This window comes from Moschus berezovskii, chromosome 21 (genome assembly GCF_049115385.1).
Source record: "Moschus berezovskii isolate FMDL1 chromosome 21, NW_MosBer_1.0, whole genome shotgun sequence".
NCBI classification, from domain to species: domain Eukaryota; kingdom Metazoa; phylum Chordata; class Mammalia; order Artiodactyla; family Moschidae; genus Moschus; species Moschus berezovskii.
The window spans coordinates 49401266-49422052 of NC_142480.1; the positions used below are offsets into that span (position 1 = coordinate 49401266).

Sequence of the window (20787 nt, forward strand, 5' to 3'; positions counted from 1 at the left end):
CGCTGGAGTCAAGTTCAGACTAAGCCCAGCTCCCAGAGGTCTTTACTCCTAGGAGTCGCAGATGGTGTGAAATGGAACTCGGTCACTTTTCCCCCGACTGAAGGCAACTGCCTACAGTCATTAGTCTCCAAAATTGGGCTAAAAGTGGACCACCATTCAACTGCTAGACCAAAATTAAAAACTGAAGTATGGAAAATATACACATATATCCAGTTCTTCATCTTTTCAGGTAGCTTTATCTTGTACACAAAACACACACACACACTGTTCACATACATCCCTCCAAACTTTAAAAAAAACAAACATCAACAACAATAGCAAAAATCCAGTCTTGTCCTCGCTGCACTGCAGGAAATCAGAACATCAGCTGTTACCTTCAAAATCAGGGAAACCACAAGCTAACAAAAAGAAGAAAATGGTAACTCCTGGCAGCCAAGGTCGCTATGGCAACAGCTTCCCCTGGAATGATTTCAAGTAGCCTCTGCTGAAAACAGCATGACAACCCCAGTGGCCAGAGGTTCAGAGAAAAGAGGCAGGACGAAACGATCTCTCAAAAATGTGTTTGGGGCAGAACCAAACGAACTCATCTGAGACCCACAGTCGGGCCAGAGAGGTCTTGGAAGCCCTTTGCTAAAATCGAGGCGATTGTGGCAAATACAGGACCCAGGGCGAATACAGGGCAGACCATCTCTGGCAGGGGTTCCAACTGAGGGAGGAAAGGCAATCAAAGATCCCACAAATATCTTATGATATCACTCATATGTGGGATATAATTTTAAAAAAGAAATAGATAAACTTCTTTACAAAACAGAAGCAGATTTACAGATATTGAAAACAAACTGATGGTTACCAAAGGGGAAATGTGAGCGGGGAGAGATAAATCAGGAAGTTGGGATAAACACACACACACACTATATATATATATAAGATAACCAACAAGCACCTCCTGTATAGCACAGGGAACACGACTCAACATTCGGTGACAACCTATATGAGAAAAGAATCTAAAAAAGAATGAATGTATGTGTACGTATCACTTTGCTGTACACTGGAAACTAACACACACTGTAAATCAACTATAGTCCAATTAAAAAAAAAAGAACCCAGTTCCTTAACTCACCATCAGGGCAAGAAAATAATTTTTTTTTTTTTTTTGAAATTTACCTGGCATGGTTTAGAATCAAGGCTGGACCTCAGGATATACTTTTCAGCTGCATCAACCTTTGACCTTTTATGAGCTGACAGTTTCCTTAAAACTTAACTTCTGGGGTCATGCCTCTCAAAGGCTGTTCCCCAAACCCTTAAAACAAGGATTCTTTTAACTTGGGGTCCGTAGGTCCCCGATGGGTTTCTGGGAACCTCCTGAAATTATGTGTGAAAGTGTGTGTGTTTGTACAGTTTTCTGGGAAGAGGGCTTGCAGATTTGATCAGATTCTCCAGGGGGCCTGTGATCTAAACAAGCACACAGCACCACACTCAAAGATGCTCCAGTGGTCCCATCTGTGTCCTTGTCCCTCATATCTCCAAAACCTTGCCACCTGCCAGTCGAACCAACTTGAAACAAATATCCAAGATGATACAGCTTGCTATTTACCAAAGTATAGTTGATCGAAATAGTGTTGTCTTAATTTTCATAGAGACTTTTAAGTGTAGTGAGTGGGGGGCCGAAACCAAAACCTAGCAGGATTTCCAGTTTCTCTGGCACAAAGCTGGTGATATGAAACTGAAATAGACATCCTCCTCGTCCTCTTAATTGCAAAGAGAGGAGAAGGCAGCACTAGGTGGCTTGACCAGTTTTCCGGCTGATCTAAATTAAAAACATAAAATAAGGCCCTCCACCCCCACTTTCACTCACCACTTACGAATGTTGGGAAGGTAGGGAGAAGAACCAAAAATAAGAGTTTCGCCAATACGTACCTACGTCACCGGTTCCTCTCTGCTGCGAATACAAATTGATCTTGAAGAAGAGTTGAACAGCCGGGCCAGTCAGGTCAGATCTCTTATTCAATTTAACCTAAAAGCTGAAAAGGTTGGACAGTGACATTTTAAAGGTTGAGAAAGAAGCCATTTAATTGAAATATAAGCATAGTCTAAGTTTGTCTGCATTTAAAGTCATTAGGAAAAAAAACCAAAAACGATTTCTTTAATTAACATATGTGACGCACTCTTGGCCAGACCTGCTGGGGGAAATCTTGGTGAATCCACAGACGGGCGGGCTCTGTGGTTTCCAGGACGAGTTATCTGCTGCATTCACAACTCTGGCTTATGTAAACTCACGCTGCTTCTGTCCTTTATCTCATAACATCATTTTCAGAGACACCCGACGACAACAAGGATCATCTCTGTGTGACTGATGAAATAATTTAGCCAGGTTTAGGTCGAGATAGCAGGCAGCTGACTTGTTTCATCTCTTCCAAATATACGGAAACGACAGAAAAAATAGGAGCTGAGAAAAGTAAAAGGGCACAGATGGGCTCAAAAATGCAGTTCCAGAAATGGAACAGAACTGAAAGTAATGAGTGGGGAGCCATAACACCTGCCAGATCTGGGCCATACTGCAGGCTGGAGGCTGGCTGTACTGGGACATCCAGGGCTGAAAGCGCTCACTGTGAGATGGGGAACCAGAGCCGGGCCCTCTGGGTTAAAGACCCACGGCTTCCAAAGCAGCAGAGGAAACAAAAAAGAGAAAGGGAGAGGGAGAGAGACACCACCATCTAGGAGCCAAGGTCCCCTTATATTTCATGTAAAACATGTCCTAATGCTTTTAAGAGTACCTCTGAGGTAGGTACTATCATTTTTCCATTTTACAGATGAGGAGAAGACTCTTGAGAGTCCCTTGGACTGCAAGGAGATCAAACCAGTCAGTCCTAAAGGAAATCAACCCTGAATATTCATTGGAAGAACTGATGCTGAAGCTGAAGCTCCAATACTTTGGCCACCTGATGGGAAGAGCTGACTCACTGGAAAAGACCCTGATGATGGGAAAGAGTGAAGGCAGGAGGAGTAGGGGATGACAGAGGAGGAGGTGGTTGGATGGCATCACCGACTCAATGGACATGAGTTAGAGCCAACTCTGGGAGATGGTGAAGGACAGGGAAGCCTGGCGTGCTGCAGTCCATGAGGCTGCAGAGTCGGACACGACTCAGTGACTGAACAACGACAATAGATGAGGAAACTGAGCCATAGAAAACGTGAGTGACCTGCCCAAGGTCACACAGGTAGAAGGTAGAGAAACCAGATACATGTCAGGCTCCAAAGCATGTGCTTTTAACCACCACGCTGCGCTACTTGGAAAGAGGAAAAGAGAAAGAGAAATAAGAAAGAAAGTGGATGGTACAGGAAAACACAAATGAGACACTAAGAGCTTGCTCAAAATCATGAAGCTGTAACATAGTAGAGCTGGGATTCAAGCCCAGTTTTTTCTGATTCCATCACACTGAAATGATTTAAAAAGAAAATGAAAGCCAGTTGGAGGGGAGATTCAATTAACCTTCAGAGTAGCCTTGCTCAAATTCAAATTTTTATTATTTTTCCCTATTCTGAGACAAATTGGACACAGAGGACCAGGCTTTGTTGGGGGGTGGGGACAGGGTACTAAGGAGCATGTCTCCAGCCACATCACAAGCCACCTGACCTTTCCAGGGCTTGGCTGTCCACTAAAAAACAAGGGATGTGCCAGATCAGAGATCTTAAACTGGCAACCCATGGGATGGCATTGCATTTGGTTGGCATTTTTTAAAAAATTGAATTTATTAGCTGCTAAGTTATAAACACCAGGAAATTATAGATAAAAATCTGAATCTCTGGTTTCTCTTGAGAAGAAAAAAAAAAATCCAAAGGTTTGGGAAACTGATCCAGCATTCTCACATGGCAGCAATGAATGGACGTGAGCGGGGCTGACCCTCTAGACAGATTGTGCTCTCTCCAGGTGGCCACCATCCCCACATGGTCCTCAACAATGATCTCTGACCTCCTTAATCACTGATGGTACCTGAATGGTCCCCATAGGCATCCGAATGTGCAACCCTAGGGGAAATCTGAGTTCCCTACTACTTGTTGTTTAGTCGCTGAGTCATGTCCAGTTCTTTGCGATGCTAAGGACTATAGCCCTCACCAGGTTCCTCTATGGGATTCTCCAGGCAAGAATACTGGAGTAGGTTGCCATTTCCTTATCCAGGGGATCTTACTCATCCAGGGATTGAACTCTCATTTCTTGCACTGGCAGGCAGATTCTTTACCACTGAGCCACCAGGAAAAACCAAGGTCCCTACTAGCCCTGAATAAGCCTATGTTGATTAAATATTCAAAACATACTCTATCAGTATACGTATAAATGATAAGTTAATACAAAAGAATCATGGAAAGGCAGAGTAGCAAATAATAAGATGCAGTATGTTTTATTTATTGATATTTACACTGATGTTTATTTATACCTTTACCTTTTTTTTTAAATTTTAGAAGTCATCTATCAACTTCCTACTAATTTTTTAGTATTTTATTTTTATTTATTTATTTGGCTGTGCTGGGTTTTAGTTGTGGCATGGGATTTTTTTTATTTTTTATGTAGGATCTTTAGTTAAGGCAAAAGAACCCTTGCTTGGGACATGTGAACTCTGAGTTGTGGTATGTGGGATCCAGTTCCCTTATCAGGGATTGAACCCGAATCTCCTGCACCAGGAGCACAGAGTCTTAGTCTCTGACCACCAGGGAAGCCTCCTGCAGTTTTACTCTTTCCACAAACTATTTGAGATAGCTTCAAGCAAATACTGGATAGACGTGCACAGAGGAAGAGTCAGAAATGAAGTTAACTGCTGAGTGCTTCCCAGTAAGAAGTCCCAGGACTTCCCTGTCAGTCCAGTGGTGGAGACTCCATGCTTCTAAAGCAGGGGACATGGGTTCAATCCCTGGTCAGGGAACTAAGAGCCCATATGCCCTGCGGAGTGCCTGGAAGAAAAAAGAACAAAAGAAGTCTCTGCTTTCTTCAGAACAGAATCTTAGAAAACGTGCCTAGCTAGAAAAAAACAACAGCAGACCCCAGCCTCTGTTGCAGGTAGGAGAGTCCACATGACTAAATGTGGGCCTGTTCTGAAGGGGCTGGTCTGCTTTCTGGGGAGACGCCTAAAAAGGCAGGGCATTAATTGCTCTGTCCTTTTCCCTCCCTGCATCCCTGGAATGCAGGCAAGAGAGCTGCAACTCCGACAGCCATCTTGGGCCATGAAGGGACCATGAGGTCACTCTAGGAGCCATGCTGAGAGGACAGCAAAGGAGAAAGACAGAGGCCCGGGGTCCCTGATGATTCCATGGAGCCACCATGTCAGACCTACACTGCCTATCTCAGGATTTCTTTTCTGTGAGAGAATAAATGCTCTCACGTTTCAACCGCTGTTATTTCTAGACTCTCTCAGTCTGTAATTTCTAATTACACAGGAGGAATTACTATCTCCCTAAATCTTCACGGATGTTACCCTGGCTGGGTTATTATTGGAGCATAGGCAAACTTTTATTTTTCTTTTCCAAAATTCATAATGACTACAATTTTTTTATTACTAAAAATAGCTTCACAATGGCAATGAACAAAGTCTAAAAAGAAATGAAGAAACTCTGAACAAGGAAAATACCTATGTCAAGATATATAAAACTAAGCATGTGACTAAGTCTAGACTGTATCTGAGCTTTCTGACTGCCAGGGGGAAAAGGGAAACCTAGTCAGACTTGAGAGTCTCCAAAATGCAGAGATAACATGTATTACTTGGAGAAGGAAATGGTAACTCACTCCAGTATTCTTGCCTGGAGAATCCCATAGACGTTGAAGCCTGGTAGGCTACAGTCCACGGGGTCGCAAAGAGTCGGACACGACTGAGCGACTGAACAGAACAGAACGGAACACTCTTCTTACCTCCCAGGAAGACACTCAGAGAAAAGAGGGATTTTTCTGGCACAAATTTATTAAAAAAAAAAAAAATTCTTCGAGACTTTACATAAGGGGACCTTGAGTAATGTGACAGGCAATGTCCTCCTACAAGATTTTTTAATAGCAAATGCAGTAGAGAATTAATTTCCTCAACCCTTGAAAAACACCAAGGGTTTAAAATTGGATTTAATTCCTGAAGGCAATCCTATGAGAGGTTTCTAATTATTATGGTCCAAATGCGGAGCCTTAAGCTGAAGCTCCGAGAAGCAGGGTAGTTCTACTGTACATGGCTAGGACCACCTTCCTTGAACTTCAGTGGGCTTAAAGACCTGATGATCGACGTATGGTGTGCCTGGAACTGTGCTAAGCATTGTGCAGAACCACAATCAAATAGAATTCTCATTTTAGCTGGGGGGAAAAGAAGTTTGTGTTAGGGCTACATTGAATTTAGAAACTTAGGGACAAGAATAAGTAGTCCAGGAAAAAAAAATACATGGGGAAAGGACTTATGGCGCAGCTAGAATTAGAACTGGGCATTAGTGAAGTGTAGATTTAGAAGAAGTGTGTGTGTAAGTCTGTGTGAGGGAGATTGTTTATGTGTGTGCATGCATACATGTGCACTATATACATTAAACCAGGAATTAACTGGCAGTTGTGGACTAACTCTTTGATATTCATGTTCATTTCTCTTACTGCATTTTATTTTATGGTCTTCTTTCTTTCTAAGTTCGACCTGCCACTAAAAATTAATATTCTGCACTTGTCGCAGCCATAACAAACTTAGCTTCTATTGAACTTTTGGTGGCTTCCCCGATGGCTCAGTGGGTAAAGAATTGGCCCGCAATGTAGGAGACACAGGAGACATGGGTTCGATCTCTGGGTTGGGAAGATCCCCTGGAGGAGGAAATGGCAACTCACTCCAGTATTCTTGCCTGGGAAATCCCATGGGCAGAGGAGACTGGTGGGCTATAGTCCATGGGTTCGCAAAGAGTTGGACACGACTAAGCACATTCTCACTTTTTGTGTCCGCTCTCCCTTTCCGGGCAAGTGAAATTCAGTTCAAAAGGACCCCTGGCAGCCTGGGCTGAGTGCACATTAGACGGAAAGGAGACACGTTCCCTCCCCCACCCCACCTACGGCGCGCCTGATCAGCGCTTCCTCCACACCAAGCCCCACACTTCTCTGCTCCCACCAGTTTTTGTTTTCCTCCTATTTTTTTGACTGCACCACACATCATTTAGGGTCTCAGTTTCCTGACCAGGGATGGAACCCATGCCTCTTGCAGTGGAAGCTTGGTGTCCTAACCACTAGACTGTAAGGGAGGTTCCCTAACACAGTCTTTTTATGAGTGAGATTTTGGTGCTGTAAATGATAGTTAAAATTCCATCTGTCGTCTTGACAGTTAAAAAGTAATCCAAGGTGTTGCCAAAGTCTCAACAGGAAAAGAACTTTCAATATCAACCTTGGTCTCTAAGACACGCTGGGGCACCTCCATCTCCACCAGTGTGAGGGTCTGGGCTTCTCACTGCTCCCCCATGATGAAGGGCGTTATTTTCAGATGGAGGCACAGATTCCAGGAGAGATGCCACAGCCTGGGCCCTGGGTCTTTGTGCTTGCTCTGCCCCTTCTTAGCTGGTGACCTTGAACAAGTCACTTAACCTTGCTGGGCCCTAAAGAACTCATTTGTAAAAGGAGAGGACTAGATTAGAAGCTGATGATGCCAACGGTCTCTCTCAGCTCAAAATTTCTGAGATTCTGAGGGATAGAGTTGCAGTCCTTGGCTTCAGAGCACAGGAAACACTCTCTCTGGGCTCGGTAACAGGAGACAGCCCTGTTTTCCAGTCTACTTTGTGGACCATTAAACAATAAAACTCATAAGAACTAACAACCCTCAGGGCCTCTGTTCTTCCTGCAAATAAGTTAAACAGTAATATATTTTCAGCTGTGCCATTTACGCCAATAATTCCATCCTATTCATTCCAACTCCATGAGTGGGGTTTCAGCCCTGGAATACTAATGTTTACTGAAAACCTAAAACTTACACTGAAGAAAAGGAGAAAAACACCAAGCAGAGACCTCACACATAGAAGACTCAATGCCTGGTAATAATGGGGTGAACACTGTTCCCCCCAAATCCACGTCCACCAGGAAACTGTGAATGCGACCTTATTTGACTATAGGGTCTTTGCAGATATGATCAAATTAAGGTGCAGTCACACTGGTTCAAGTGACCCTTAACCCCACAACTGGTGTCCATGAAAGAAGAGAGACATGTGGACACAAAACACAGAGGACAGGCCATGTGAATGAAGATGGCTATAGAGACTAGGGTCATGCCTCTCTGAACCAAGAACACCAAGGATCGGCAGCAATCCCCAGAAGCTAGGAGAGGGGCAGAGGGAACAGACTGCCTTCAGAGCTCTCAAGGAGAACCTGGCCAGCTCTCAGAACCTTGCAACAGGGAAGTGGTTGTCCAGTGGTTAGGACTCCATGCTTCCAATGCAGTGGCCACAGGTTCGATTCCTAGTCAGGGAACTAAGATCCCAGTTGCTGCATGGTGCTAAAAAAATAAAAACTCATTTAAAAAAGAACATTGCTGACACCTGATTTAAGACATCTAACCTCCAGAACTATGACAGAACAGGTCCAAAGTACCTCTCCTGACTCAACTGTTCCACAGCCCTGTCCTCAAGAGGTTGATGAGAATTGTTGCCACATTCTTTCCAAAGTCACCCAGACAAGTTCCAACTTATACAAACCACAGTCAGCTAACAACACGATATTCCCAGGCTACTTGCATAACACACGACAAATTGTACTTTGGGCCCAAGTGTTCACTGGCTTGGCTTCATTGCCTCTGAGATTCAGCTGTCAGGCCCATCCTTTCCTCTCCTGTTCTAGGGAAGTGAAGTGAGGGAGCCCAGAGATGAAACATCACAGGCTGGGAACAGAGGGCCCCCTTTTCCTTGCCACCCAAAGGACCTGACAAGCAAACTTCAACACAGATGTCGGTCCCGCGTCAAATACACCTCAAGGAGAACCAAACCAAACTCTTAAAGGATTTCTCTCTTCCAAATCCAATCTAGCTGAAGTAGATAATGCTTAGGTTCATTCCCTGGAGTAAGGTAACCCAATGTCAAATCCTGACCACCGCCCCCAGGTCTGGTGTTTGTCTTTGGACCAAATTTCTTACCTCCTATGGGCCTTGTCTGCAAACCGAAGGTGTTAATTTTAAATCAATCCCTGATATACAGTAAGTTAAGTGTCAGTAGTGTCCAACTCTTTGCAACCCCATGGACTGTAGCCCACCAGGCTCCTCTGTCTATGGGATTTCCCAGGCAGGAATATTGGAGTGAGTTGCCATTTTCTTCTCTGGGGGATTTTGCAGACCCAGGTATTGAACCTGGGTTTCCTGCATGGGCAGGTGGATTCTTCACCGATTGAGCCACCAGGGAAGTCAGTATACAGTAAGTGAACCCCAAATAATAGCTAACACATCACCACCATTAAACTCTCCTCCATCTTGCCTTCAGTTCAGTTCAGTTCAGTCACTCAGTCGTGTCCGACTCTTTGCGACCCCATGAACCACAGCACACCAGGCCTCCCTGTCCATCACCAAATCCCGGAGTTCACTCAAACTCATGTCCATCGTCGGTGATGCCATCCAGCCATCTCATTCTCTGTCGTCCCCTTCTCCCCCCACCCCCAATCCTTCCTAGCATCAGAGTCTTTTCCAGTGAGTCAACTCGTTGCATGAGGTGGCCAAAGTATTGCAGTTTCAGCTTTAGCATCAGTCCCTCCAATGAACACCCAGGACTGATCTCCTTTAGAATGGACTGGATGGATCTCCTTGCAGTCCAAGGAACTCTCAAGAGTCTTCTCCAGCACCACAGTTCAAAAGCATCAATTCTTTGGCGCTCAGCTTTCTTCACAGTTCAACTCTCGCATCCATACATGACCACGGGAAAAACCATAGTCTTGACTAGACGGACCTTTGTTGGCAAAGTAATGTCTCTGCTTTTTAATATGCTATCTAGGTTGGTCATAACTTTCCTTCCAAGGAGTAAGCGTCTTTTAATTTCATGGCTGCAATCAGCATCTGCAGTGATTTTGGAGCTCCCGAAAAATAAAGTCTGACACTGTTTCCCCATCTATTTCCCATGAAGTGATGGGACCAGATGCCATGATCTTCGTTTTCTGAAAGTTGAGCTTCAAGCCAACCTTTTCACTCTCCTCTTTTCACTTTCCATCTTGCCTTCGTAAACGCCAATCTGACAGATAGCAAGTACCACAAAACATGCTCTTTTCCCAATGACACAGAGGCCTCATCAACAATGAAATAACTAGTGGATCCACTGCTTGGGCTCCTCCAACAAGTTTCAAATTAATCCCAGGACACACTTTCGATTCTTCCAATGCAGAATCATGTTACACACTTAATAAATCGCTGGATAGTAAATGTTCATCACCAAGGTTCCAAAGTACATTTTCGTTTATGCTGAAAGGGTCTGGAAGTCCATAGCCTGGACCTCCGCTTCTGACACATACACCCTCTCTCCTGCCAAGGGACCCCTCCTTTCCCACGGAGACCGTTCCTCCAACTGCACCTCCTTCCTGCCTGTAAATCTACTCTTGCTCGGCTTTCATAGCAAACCTCTTCAATGCCTTGAAATAAAATCCCACTCCAGCACAGTATGCCTGGGGCAGGCTTGCTTCCTCCAGAAGGCCCTGTGAGTAGTGTAGGAGAAGGCAAGAGCCATATCACATGGTGAACAAAAAACTCACGTCATTCTAATCTGTCCACCTTTTGGTGACAACTTAAGAGAAAAGTTGTTCAGTCACTAAGTCGTGTCCAACTCTTTGTGACCCAATGGACTGGAGCATGCGAGGCTCCTCTGTCCATGGGATTTCCCAGGCAAGAATACTGGAGTGCATTGCCATTTCCTTCTCCAGGGGATCTTCCTGGATCAGGGATCAAACCAGGTCTCTTGCATTGGCAGGCAGATTCTTTACCACTGAGCCACCTGGGAAGCCCTTAGATAAAAGTAGTCAACTCTAAATGGAGGCAACATGACATATTTGGGGATAAAGCAGGGAGGAAAAGGGCCAGTTTCTCCCCATTTTATCTGCCATTTAACTAAGGAAACCAGGGCTGTTGTACACACACACACAGCCACGCAGAAGGGGAGAAACAAGCCCAGAGCAGACTTGCTGGGACAAAGCCTGGCCACCCCTTGGGAGCTGTTTCTCTGCACTTGTTAAGTGTTCAGTGACTCGGGGCTGAGACGGAAGGTTCTGAAGTGTGTCCCAGTCAACCCAGAGCTGTGCACGCTTGATAACCCGAGCTGATTTCGGCCCCATTCTGATCTCACAGTGAGATTTCAATTCTCTGGGTCAGTGCCTCGGCCAGCAGCTCAGAGAACCGCCTCTCAGCACAGCCAGGCTGTTCCAATCCTGTGTGTCCTCCTCCCAAGGAGACTTCTGGGGGCTGAGTCTTTAGGGTAACCTGGTTTTGAAATTCCACCTCTCACCACTGCCACCACCTCAAGCCCCAAATTGATGGGAGAACCCTGGCAATGACAGGGCTAATTGTATTTTCCAGATATGTCAAGACATATTGATTAATTAATTGATTGATTTCTGAACACTAAGCATCAAGTACCCAGACCCTTTCCTTCAGCAGATCAAACCAGGGACCAGCTCTGGCGGCCTGGGACCAGGTTATGGTGCTGGGGTGTGGGTGGTGGCAGGAAGATCCAATTGCTAGTTCCTTACAAATCAGGTCCTATGAGGGGAAGGAACATGCAATTTGGTAAAGAGAAGGGGATTTCCAAATGATTAAATACATTTAGGTTAACCTCACTTTCAGTTGCGTTCAAAATGAAGAGCTTGAAATTGCCTTTTTGTGAAAACTCACCCAAGTGATAACAGTTTCGTTTAACCATATTCTTCCACAAAGTCATAAGCTTGTGCATTCATCCTGTTGCAATTTCAGAAAGTGTCCTACAAGTGTCTAGTAAAAGCAAAGTCATCCTATGAGAGAAAATGTGAACTTTGTGCTTAAGTATCAGGAGTGACTACTAAACCATAGGTTTCACAAAAGAAAGTAACTAAACTAAAAACAGCTGGAGACTGTGTCACCAGTTAAGCAGGCACATTGAATTGAGCCCTTTTACATGAATTTACTAAATTATGGAAAGGGAGCTGGCCTCTCCCATTAGCAAATAGCCTTCCTCAAAGAGTGGTACTTTCTATTGGAAGACAATGGGTAAAGCACTTAATAAAAGTACAGGAAAATTGTTTTCTCTACAGTCAAGAAACCATTCAATGCACACCTGAGGACAAACCCAAAATTCTAAGCCAAGGGTTTCCCTCTACGGAGAGCCAACAGTTTTCTAATACGACAGGCATTTTAATGGAGAGATTTGGTAACTCCAACAATGTATTAAAAAACATATACTGTGGGACATCTCTGGTGGTCCAGTGGTTAAGAATCTGCCTGCCAATGCAAGGGACACAGGTTCGATCCCTGGTCCAGGAAGATCCCTCATGCCATGGGGCAACAAAGCCCATATGCCATAATGACTAAAGCCCGAGTGCCGTAACTACTAGAGCCCCAGAGTCCTAGAGACCGTGACAAGAGAAGTCACTGCAATGAGAAGCCTCACGTTGCAACTAGAGAAAACCCATGCACAGCAACACAGAGCCAGTGAAGCCTAAATAAATAAATAATTTAAAAAAACCCACTGTTTAAAAAAACATATACTGTAATTAAAGTCTGTAATATCAAAAGAAAATCTCAGTTTACCAGAAACCAACAAATCCAACTGCCTAGTTCATCTTATTTAACTTATATGCAGAGTACATCATGAGGAACTCTGGGCTGGAAGAAGCACGAGCTGGAATCAAGATTGCTGGGAGAAATATCAATAACCTCAGATATGCAGATGACACCACCCTTATGGCAGAAAGTGAAGAGGAACTCCAAAGCCTCTTGATGAAAGTGAAAGAGGAGAGTGAAAAGGTTGGCTTGAAGATCAACATTCAGAAAACAAAGATCATGGCATCTGGTCCCATCACTTCATGGGAAATAGATGGGGAAACAGTGGAAACAGTGTCAGACTTTATTTTGGGGGGCTCCAAAATCACTGCAAACGCTGATTGCAGCCATGAAATTAAAAGACGCTTACTCCTTGGAAGGAAAGTTATGACCAACCTTGATAGTATATTAAAAAGCAGAGACATTACTTTGCCAACAAAGGTCCGTCTAGTCAAGGCTATGGTTTTTCCCGTGGTCATGTATGGATGTGAGAGCTGGACTGTGAAGAAAGCTGAGCACCGAAGAATTGATGCTTTTGAACTGTGGTGCTGGAGAAGACTCTTGAGAGTTCCTTGGACTGCAAGGAGATCCAGCCAGTCCATTCTAAAGGAGATCAATCCTGGGTGTCCATTGGAAGGACTGATGCTAAAGCTGAAACTGCAATACTTTGGCCACCTCATGAGACGAGCTGACTCACTGGAAAAGACTCTGATGCTGGGAAGGATTGGGGGCGGGAGGAGTAGGGGACGACAGAGAATGAGATGGCTGGATGGCATCACCGACTCGATGGACATGAGTTTGAGTGAACTCCGGGATTTGGTGATGGACAGGGAGGCCTGGCATGCTGTGATTCATAGGGTCGCGAAGAGTCGGACACGACTGAGCGACTGAACTGAACTGAACTGAGTACGCGGGAATTTTTTTCAAGATTTTTTTGAAGTGAACCATTTTTAAAGTCTTTATTGAATTTTTTGTAACACTGTTTTTATTTTATTGGCCAGGAAGTATGTAATATCTTAGCTCCCTGACCTGAGATCGACCTCTGCTTTGGAGGGTGAAGTCTTAACCACTGGACCACCAGGGAAGTCCCTGGAATTTTTAAGAGATAGGTACAACTGAAGAGAAGGGCATCTCCAGACTTATTAAACAGAAAAACCTTCCAGGGCATGTGATGGGTACGGCAAAGATCCCACCCAGCAAACAAGCTTCTAGATGGAGGAAACTAGGAATGGGGTGGGAGGGCAAGACCTAGTGCCTGGCACTGACTTTGGCTGAACAGTGACTGACCCTGGGGCTTCCCTGGTGGTCCAGTGGTTAAGAATCTGCCCCTGCAATGCAGGAAACATGGGTTCGATCCCTGGTCACGGGACTAAGACCACACATGCTATGGAACAGGTAAACCTGCATGCCGCAATCGGAGAATCTGTGTGCTACCAAAGATCCCACACGCTGCAACCAATGCAGCCAAACACATAAATATTTATTAAAAAAGAAACTCTAGGTTCTAACTTATTAAAAAAAGAAGAAGAATCATTGACCCCATGGAACTCACTAAAACAGAGAAGAAAGTTTCACCCAGACCCACGATACAAAGCACTTACAGCCACCTTCAGTTAATGAGAAAATAAAAATAATCGGGAGTCCCCATTCCTGAGCATTCTGTCCCAAAGGCCCCAGAGCCAGACTGGTGCACAGTACTTGGCTAAGACACACACTTTGAAGCTGTAATAGGAGCATGACCACGACGTGCGGCCCTTGATAATCCTGACGCCTGCCTATCACCAGGTAGGCAGCAAGAAGTCGGTCTGTGAGGAGAACCAAGCCACAGGCCCAGCCCCTTGCCCCTCCCCTAGGAAGAGACACTTCTGCCCACTCACATGCCCGCGGGGCCAGGCTGGGCTCATCCGCTCCCAGCCTCTCCCAGCTCTGGGCTCTGATGATGAAGTCTGCCCATTGTTTTTCAGTCGCTCAGCCTTTGCGACTCCAAGGACTGCAGCGTGTCAGGCCTCCCTGTCCTTCACCATCTGCCGGAGTTTGCTCAAGCTCATGTCCATTGAGTCGGTGATGCCATCCAACCGTCTCACCCTCTGTCATCCCCTTCTCCTCCCGCCTTCAATCTTTCCCAGCATCAGGGTCTTTTCCAACGAGTCACTTCTTCGCATCAGTTGGCCAAAGTACCGGAGCTTCAGCTTTAGCATCAGTCCTTCCAATGAATATTCAGGGTTGATTTCCTTTAGGATTGACTGGTTTGATCTCCTTGCTGTCCAAGGAACTCTCAAGAGTCTTCTCCAGCACCACAGTTAGAAAGCATCAATTCTTTGGTGCTCAGCCTTCTGCCAGTAGTGAGGAGACTAGCTCCCCTCAGGGCTTGGCCTAGAAAGCAGGAAAGGTTCTGGGCTCCCTGTCCTTCCAAGAGGGAGAGAAGGTTCTAGGGGCAAGGGTATGCAGTGTAAGACATGCTTTACTTACTTCTGTTTTATTAATATATACCTCAGGCTCTGGGACTGGACACAGGATCTCCTGCAGGCTTGGAGCAGTAAGCTTAAAGGTCACATGGATTCTACAGAGATAAGTGCCCAAGTCCCCGAAGACAAAATCCACCAGCTAAATGCAGACCCATAGGAAGCACTGACTCACACTCAGGCCCTTACGCTAAAAATGAAGGACAGGGTATCTCGAGACAGTCACCCTTCTGGGGCTGCACAAGCCTCCAGGGAGCCCCTACCCAGCCTCTGCCATCAGTTCTGCTGCTTCTGAGAGCTGAATAGAGCTTCGTCCCCAGCGTCCAGGTCACAGCTCAAGTGGAAGGACCCAGATGTGCTGGATTCTGGCTCTCAGAAGAGGAAGGGGATCCCATCCCACTGGCGTCTCCATACGATGTACTTCCGGTGGTATGTGGTGCTATTCCCTGCTCTGACCATGGGCTGTGCTGTGCAGCTCTGGGGATCACTTGCCCTCTCTGGGGATTTTGAAGTTGACCCTAAGAGCCCCTGTGGTATAATCAAATGACAAAAGACTTTTTTTCCCTTCCATTCATTCTTTCTTTTATTGAGATGTATTGGACATACAGCTCTGCATACGTTTAAGGTGTACAGCATAATGACTTGATTTACATCATGAAATAATGATTGCAATAAGTTCAGTGAAGCTCTATCACCTCATACAGAAACAAAAATTAAGAAATAGAAAAAAAGAAACTTTCTCTGTGATGAGAACTTTTGGGATTTACTCTCCGAACAACTTTCATATATCATGCTGTATATTACTGGAGAAGGCAATGGCACCCCACTCCAGTACTCTTGCCTGGAAAATTCCATGGATGGAGGAGCCTGGTAGGCTGCAATCCATGGGGTCGCTGAGTCGGACACAACTAAGCGACTTCACTTTCATTTTTCACTTTCATGCATTGGAGAAGGAAATGGCAACCCACTCCAGTGTTCTTGCCTGGAGAGTCCCAGGGACGGGGGAGCCTGGTGCGCTTCCGTCTATGGGGTCACACAGAGTCGGACACGACTGAAGCGACTTAGCAGCAGCAGCAGCAGCAGTGCTTTTTAACCGTATGACCTTTGTTTGTACCTTTTGCCCTTCTTCAGTCAATTTCCCCTCCTCCTGCCACCTGCCTCCGGTAAGCACACATCTGATCTCTTTTTCCATGAGTTTGCCCATATGTTCTTGAAGTAAAACTGACCTGTAACACTATGTCACTTCCTGTTACACAGCCAAGTGATCCAATCTGCCCATACTTTTAAAAAACGATCACCTTAAATCTGGTTACAATATATCACCACACAAGATATTACACAGTCATTCACTACGTTCCCCACATTGTACATTTCACACAAGTGATTCATTTATTTTGTAACTGGAAATTGGTACTCTTAAATCTCCCTCACCTACTTCTTTCTTCCCCCCACCCACCTCCCTTCTAGCAGCCACCTGTTTGTTCTCTTTATCTCTGTTTCTGTTTTGTTATGTTTCTTCAATAAGTGAAATCATACAGTGTTTGTTTTTGTCTGACTTATTTCATTTAGTGTAGTACCCTCTGGGTCCATCCATGTTGTTGCAAATGGCAAGATTTCATTCTTTATTATGGCTGAGTAATATTCTACTGTGCATATATACTGCTGCTAAGTCACTTCAGCCTGTCCGATTCTGTGTGACCCCACAGACGGAAGCCCACCAGGCTCCCCCTTCCCTGGGATTCTCCAGGCAAGAACACTGGAGTGGGTTGCCATTTCCTTCTCCAATGTGTGAAAGTGAAAAGTGAAAGTGAAGTCGCTTAGTCGTGTCCGACCCTTAGCGACCCCACGGACTGCAGCCCACCAGGCTCCTCCATCCATGGGATTTTCTAGGCAAGAGTACTGGAGTGGCTTGCCATTGCCTTCTCCAATATCTTCTTAATCCATTCATCTATTGCTGGGCACTTGGATTACGTCCATATTTTTGTTGTTTAGTCACTAAGTCGTGTCTGACTCTTGTGACCCCATGGACTGTAGCTTGCCAGGCTCCTCTGTCCACAGGATTTCCCAGGCAAGAATACTGGAGTGGGTTGCCATTTCCTTCTCCACAGGATCTTCTTGACCCAGAGATTGAACTTGAGTCTCCTGCATTGGCAGCTGGATTCCTTACCACTGAGCCAGCAGGGAAATCCAATTGTAAATAATGCTGCAAGGAACATGGGTGTGCATATATCTTTTCTAATTAGTGTTTTTGTTTTCGTCTGATAAATACCCAGAAATGGAAATGCTGGACCATACGGGAGGTCTATTTATAATTTTTTGAGGAAACCCCAACTGTTTTCCACGGTGGCTGCACCAGTTTACATTCCCACCAACAGTGCCCGAGGCTCCCCGCTTCTCCACATCCTCACCAACATTTATTTGTTCTCTTTTTGATAACAGCCACTTTGACAGGTGTGAGGTAATGTCTCATTGGGATTCTGATTCGCATATATCTGATGATTAGCAATGTTGAGCGTCTTTTCATGTGTTTGTTGGCCATCTGCATATCTTCTTTGAAAAAACGTCTATTCAGAACCTCTGTCCATTTTTTTAAAATTCAGTTCAAATGACACAGATTTTAGAGTCATAGGTCTTGGGTTTGAGTTTAGGTTGTTCCAAGTGATTTTGAGTGAACTACTTACATTTCATGAAAGTTCACTTTTTCTTCTATCAAGTAGGGGAGGGGAGATTACATTATAGACTATGGAGGGAAAGAAGTCGCTGAAATTATGTTGGTTAAGAAAATGCTTTGTAATTATAAAATACTGAGACACTCAAGACACAGTTTGCAAAATGCTTAGAGCTTTTTATAGGAAATCTGCCTTATTATATATTTCAAGACTATAAAAATGTAAAGAAACAACTCGAGGACTTTCGTGGTGGCACAGTGGATAAGAATCGGCCTGCCAGTGTAGGGGATACAGGTTCAATCCCTGGTCTGGGAAGATTTCATATGCCGCGCAGCAACTAAATCTGTGCGCCACAACTACTGGAGCCCATACTCCTAGAGCCTGTGCTCTGCAACAAGGGAAGCCACCACAAACAGAAGCCCATGCAGGGAAGGGCCAGTACAGTCAAAAAGAAATAAATAAAATTGTTTAAAGAAAGAGCGAGCTAGGGAGTTCTCAACATATGAAGAACAGGGGAATTGGTCGCTATGCAGTCTTGAGCTTGACTTCGTCAGATCTTTCTACCAAGGACACTGAAAATCTAGAAGAATAAAAATTCAGAGGCTCTGACATGAAAAGGGCAGCTCTCTGGGTTGATATATTTTGGGGGTCTCATCTAAACAGAAACAGAAGGAGGTTCACATCCTCAAAAGTTCCTGTTGCCTCGTCCATCCAACACAAACATCCCACTGTTGTTCTGCACTTTCCTCCCAGTCCTCCCACTAAGCAAGGGAGCTTCTCTGCCTTCTTTAAAGCCTGAAGGCAAGTCTCCATTGTTATTCTTAGTCGCCCAGCAGCCTTCCTCCTTCGGTTTTTTTTTTTGTTTTTGTTTAAATTTTGCCTGTTTCAGGCAGGCATTTGATCTGAGTCCATCTCCACCTCCACCCAAGGCAGGTGAGCCTGAGGGAGCAGAGACTCAGCCACGAGTTCAGTTTACAGGCGGTCTTCCTCTGCCGGGCTTTCCCTGTGCCTATGTGATGCCAAACATTAGTTTCCTGGAAGGTAAGTTAGATTTCACTGGAAATGAGGGAAATGTTTCTCCATTATTGGGAAAGTGATCCCATTTCCCCCAAATTGATTTACTTGTGTAAGCTGAATGCACCCTCAAGGATAAAGCAGTGGTTTGTAAAAGTAGGGGCTTCCTGGGTGGCTCAGACGGTAAAGAATCTGCCTGCAACGCAGGAGACCTGGCTTCAATCCCTGGATCGGGAAGATTCTCCTGGAGAATGGAATGGCAACCCACTCCCGTATTCTTGTCTGAGAAATCCCATGGATAGAGGAAACTGGCAGGCTACAGTCCGTGGGGTTGCAAAGAGTTGGACACGACTGAGCGACTAACAATTTCACTTTTCACTTTGTAAAAGCAGGGGACAGACACCCCACCCCACTTCCCAAAGTGTGTCCATATCACTGGGGGAGCTATCTGCAAAACTACATCCCACTTCTGACGTTCCACTCTGCTCCCCACAGGTACCAAAGGCATCAGCTTCATTCTAAGCCCTATGGGGACTATGAAAGAAGTACAATACACGGCATCTAGGAAATAATGAGCAAACAGTGCAAACCCATATATAATGAAGAATGAAATCCTAAAGTTCCAACTATGAATATTGGAGGAACTCAAAGGAGGCAAGAAGGAGGAGGAGGTGGACTCAGAACCATCTAGGGAAGGGAGGGCACAGAAAAGAGGGAAAGGAGGGGTGGGTGCAGACCTCAAGCTGGGCTCACGAGTGCAGCCAAGGCCTGAAGATGCTGGACAACCAGGAAATTGGCAGGCAGGGCAGGAGGAATGGGTCTGGGAGCAGTGGCAGTGGGTCACTGCGGAAGAAGCTTCAGGGCTTTACTTCCAGAGGGAATTCCAGACAACAGCTTGGAAGATGGTACCATGGTGGAGCCCAGTGGGCTGGCCCACTGGGGGACGGATGTGCCTCGGTAGATATGAGAAGCTCTTGTTTGGCTGGGTGTAACCCGACCCGTAGGATGTTGGACAAGCATTGTCATTCATCTCGTGAACATCGCCCCAAGTTGCCATGACATCGCAGTATACATCTGCTGAAGTATACAGGAGTCTTCAGTTGAGGACCATCCCCTCCAGGCCCTCAAAAACATCCCGTTTCCTCCCTTCGTGTTTTGTAGATACTTCTTCATGACTAGAAAATCAACAAGCCTCATTGCCACATAAAAGTGATGATTCATGTCCCTGTGATCTCTGCTGGGGATTCTGGTCCATGCCCTGCTAATTCAATCCTCAGTGTACAATTCTATACAAGTTTCAATTCAGAGTGTGGAGCATGGGAGCGGGGGAGGGGGCAGCACTCTGTAAATATTTATTAATGGATTGAGCCTGGGGAAAAGGGCTAATGCATCACCTTTCTGATCTGTGACCAGAATTTTTCCATGAGATTATTACATTAGGTTGAGAGATATAGGCCAGTATGAGTAACTTCCATACCACAGGGGCTTCCCTAGTGGCTCAGTGGTAAAGAATCTGCCTGCAATGCAGGAGACCTGGGTTCCATCCCTGGGTGGGGAAGAGCTCCTGGAGAAGGGCTTGGCAACCTACTCCAGTGTTCTTGCCTGGGAAATCCCATGGACAGAGGAGCCTGGTGGGCTGCAGTCCATGGGGTCGCAAAGAGTCAGACACTGCTCTGCTGGGCACACATACACGCATGCCATGCTCAGTGGGCCAAAAGAAAAAAGCTCAGTGTGACGTGGGCTGTCAGTAGCTTTTGGATATTTGCAAGAACACACTTCAGTTCAGGCAAATAATTATCCATTTAAGTGAAAGTTTTCCATTTTTTATCACTCAGACAAGCTAATGTCCAACGCCATGCTTCTCTTTATGTTTCCCCCTGTTTATCTAAAGGTTCAGAGAATTATAAATCT

General features: G+C 45.3%; 1 protein-coding gene across 4 annotated transcripts in view; it reads right to left on the reverse strand.

Annotated features, from left to right (window-relative positions):
• ABHD2 (abhydrolase domain containing 2, acylglycerol lipase) overlaps positions 1-20787 on the reverse strand; it is a 119748-nt gene that overhangs the window by 88365 nt on the left and 10596 nt on the right. For all 4 annotated transcript variants that reach the window (XM_055417797.2, XM_088829631.1, XM_088829633.1 and 1 more), the window contains exon 2: positions 1918-2021. The gene's annotated coding sequence lies outside the window, so the exon portion shown is untranslated. The remainder of the gene's footprint in view (positions 1-1917; positions 2022-20787) is intronic.